Here is a 3,993-nt window from a genome sequence, read left to right as displayed (position 1 = left end):
CCAACAATGGAGGAGTGTTCCTCTTTCTCCAAATCCTTGCCAGCATATTCTGTCACCTGAATTTTTGATCTTACCCATTCTGACTGGTGTGAGGCAGAATCTCAGGGTTGTTTTGATTTGCATTTCCCTGATGATTAAGGATGTTGAACATTTTTTCAGGTGCTTCTCAGCCATTTGGTATTCTTCAGTTGAAAATTCTTTGTTTAGCTCTGTACCCCATTTTTTAATAGGGTTATTTGATTTTCTGGAGTCCATCTTCTTGAGTTCTTTACATATATTGGATATTAGCCCCCTGTCTGATTTAGAATTGGTTAAGATCCTTTCCCAATTTTTTGGTGACCTTTTGTCTTATTGACAGTGTCTTTTACCTTACAGAAGCTTTGCAATTTTATGAAGTCCCATTTGTCGATTCTTGATCTTACAGCACAAGCCATTGCTGTTCTGTTTAGGAATTTTTTTCCTGTGCCCATATCTTCGAGGCTTTTCCATACTTTCTCCTCTATTAATTTCAGTGTCTCTGGTCTTATGTGGAGGTCTTTGATCCACTTAGACTTGAGGTTTGTACAAGGAGATAAGAATAGATCAATTTGAATTCTTCTACATGATAACCACCAGTTGTGCCAGCACCATTTGTTGAAATGCTGTCCTTTTTTCACTGGATGGTTTTAGTTCCCTTGTCAAAGATCAAGTGACCATAGGTGTGTGGGTTCATTTCTGGGTCTTCAATTCTATTCCATTTACCTATCTGTCTGTCGCTGTACCAGTACCATGCAGTTTTTATCACAATTGCTTGTAGTACAGCTTGAGGTCAGGCATGGTGATTCCAGCAGAGGTTCTTTTATCCTTGAGAATAGGTTTTGCTATCCTAGGTTTTTTTGTTATTATGGATGAATTTGTAAATTTCCCTTTCTAACTCTGTGAAGAATTAAGTTGGAATTTTGATGGGGATTGCATTGAATCTGTAGATTGCTTTTGGCAAGCTAGTCATTGGTACCGTATTAATCCTGCCAATTCATGAGCATGGGAGATCTCTCCATTTATGAGGTCTACTTCGATTTCTTTCTTCAGAGACTTGAAATTCTTGTCATACAGGTCTTTTACTTCCTTAGTTAGAGTCACACCAAGGTATTTTGTATTATTTGTGACTATTGTGAAGGGTGTTATTTCCCTAATTTCTTTCTCAGCCTGTTTATCCTTTGTGTAGAGAAAGGTCACTGATTTGTTTGAGTTAATTTTATATCCAGCTACTTCACTGACACTGTTTATCAGGTTTAGGAGTTCTCTGATGAAATCTTTAGGGTCACTTATATATACTATCATATAATCTGCAGATAGTGATATTAATTATCCTCAGGAGCAGGTCAGTTCTGCTGGTGGTCTTGTTGACTCTGCTACCTCTCTTTTTAATAAACACAAAATTCTTGGAAGCCAGTTTCTGTTGCCTGAAACCAAAGAACTCTAACAGCTACAAACACTGTACAAGTGCCGTGGTTCTAACACACAGGCTACAGTCTCGAGTTCTTCTGTATGGGCCAAGCAAGACAAGAAGGGCTGTGACACAAATGTACGTTTTTCTCAAAGACACTGACTCTGGAAAAGAGATGAATAGAGTGGTCTTTCTCATCTCTTAATGGAGGATAATCTCATTTGTAGTTTTATATAATACCTTTTTTAGTTCTAAAATTTTATTTATTTATTTTTTAAAGTTGAGATTATAATTTCACAGTTTCCCCCTTCCCTTTCTTCTCTTCCAGTTTTCCCATGTGCTCCATCCCCTCATTCTCTTTGAAATTCATGGCCTCTTTTTTTTAACTGCTTTAATTGTTGTTATGTGCAAATGTGTCTTCTTCTAAATATATAAAGACAACCTGCACAGTCTGTATAATGTTACTTGTTTGTATGTTTTCAGGGCTGACCATTTGGTACTGGATAACCATTGGGTGTGCTCACCCCTGGGGAAGACTCTTTCTCCCACTCTCAGCATTTCTTTGTTGCTTGTAGTTCTTTGTCTACTGTCCATGGCTCACGAGCTTACTCCTGTCTGTGTTAGCAGACCCTTTGGTGTGACTATTGTTCTGGTAAGGTTTAGTCAGTCATGTTGGTGGGATTTCACGAATGCAGCTTTTGATACTTTTAGGAGACACAATACCACAGAAAACTCCCAGACCTTTTGTTTCTTACATTCTTTCCACCCCTACTTCCTCAGTGATTCCCTAGTCTTAGGTATGGTAGTTATGTTGTAGAAGTTGGAAATAGCCTCCACAACTCCAAATTTTATTGGTTGGTATTTTCTGTAATGCTAGATTACAAAGAGAAGTTCCTTCAACGAGGGTTTGGTCTATCTATGTATCTATCTATTGTGAAACTTAGGGATTGTGCTGGTTTAGCAAAGTGGTTGTAGGCTCTACTCAAAGATCCATGACTTTCCTAGGCTTGGATAGTTGGCTAGGTTTCCAGTACCTGGTATGATTTTCTTCTGGTAAGAAGATCTTAAGTCCAAGTAGAGAGCGATTGGTTACTGCCAAGGTATGTATGCCACTACTGCACCCTTAGGTTTATTGTTCCATGCTGTTCATACTTTAAAGTCTTCTAACTAGTCATTGATCTCTTCCACAGTAGTATAGCAACACATTTACACAATACTCAGTCCATGTTAATTGAACTGAACTGATGATGAGCCAGAACCTTAAGTGCTAATCCTGACTCTATAACTACTAATAGTGGAAACAAATTAATCCTGGTGTCACTTTACTCCTAAAGAAAATTAGAATCATTCATTGGGAATAGTGGTACATGCCTGTAACTTTGGTACTCAGGATGCAGAGGCAACTTTACAATGAGTTTGAGGATGATCTTGGCTTGTCTCAAGAAAATTAGAATCATTCTTTGTGCCTTGTGTACTTACTAGAGTTAAAAGAGCCAAGTGATGTGGGGTGTAAAGAAGGACTCAGGACAGTACAAATACATAAGAAAGTAATTGGAAAGGTCACTATGGATCAAGACATCACTTCTTGGCTCCTAGCATCCTAATGAATAGCTATACAGGCATTTGGGCTTACACTTTGCAAGCTTGTAGCCACTTCTAACTGTAATTCTGTAAGAGAAAAAATCATACCCCTTTTGTATGGAGGAGTTGAAGTCACTCAGCTTTGCTTGAGTACTTCTGTTCTCCTCCTTATCTAAAGTGTCCATCATCTCTGATGACAGTCTGTCCTCTGGGTCACATTTGCAGGTCTCTTCAATGCATTGAAGATAGAACAACACTGTGAGGATATGGGAAAAAGTGTTGATGGGGTCTTGCACTTGTCTCATATGTACTTGGAGCTCATTATATAGCCAAGGCTAGCCTCAAACCTAGTTAATCCTGCCTCAACTTCCTGAGTGCTGAAATTACAGGCATATGCTACCACAGCCAGCTCACAGTTACATTAAAAATATATATGTCTCATCCACATTCTCACTAGTTCTGAGTGCTGCCACGCTGGCTTTCGGTCCCGGAGGTTCCCTGATCCTATCAGAGAACTGTCTGCATAATTTCCCCATTGGTTATGGTTTAACGATTAACTGTTCACACAAAAGATTCATGTATTTAATGCTTGGCAGGTAGCTGGTGGTGCTATTTTGGGATATTCTGGGAGTTCTAGGAGGTGGGGTCTAGCTGGAGGAAGCTGGAGCTGAAGTGTGTCTTATTCCACGCCCCTCCCTAGCATGCTGTCTGCTTCTTGTTGGCCTTGGGGGAATAGTTCCTACCACATTCTTCTGTTGCTGTGATGTTCTGTCTCACCAAGGACCCAGAATCAGCAGAGTCCAGGAGTGTAGGCTGAACCTTCTGAAACCATGAGCCCAAATAAATCTTTCTAGCACTAAATTGTTACTCACTTTACTGTAGTGATGCATAATGTGATGAATATTACCTTTATCTTTGCCTGGTTAACTTCTCCTCATTCATTAGGGTTTATAACTTAAGTCTCTCTTGATTTTGTAGGTTTGGTC

The sequence above is a fragment of the Mus caroli genome, chromosome 13, assembly GCF_900094665.2.
Source record: "Mus caroli chromosome 13, CAROLI_EIJ_v1.1, whole genome shotgun sequence".
Taxonomy (NCBI): domain Eukaryota; kingdom Metazoa; phylum Chordata; class Mammalia; order Rodentia; family Muridae; genus Mus; species Mus caroli.
Note: the sequence above shows the minus strand (reverse complement) of the source record.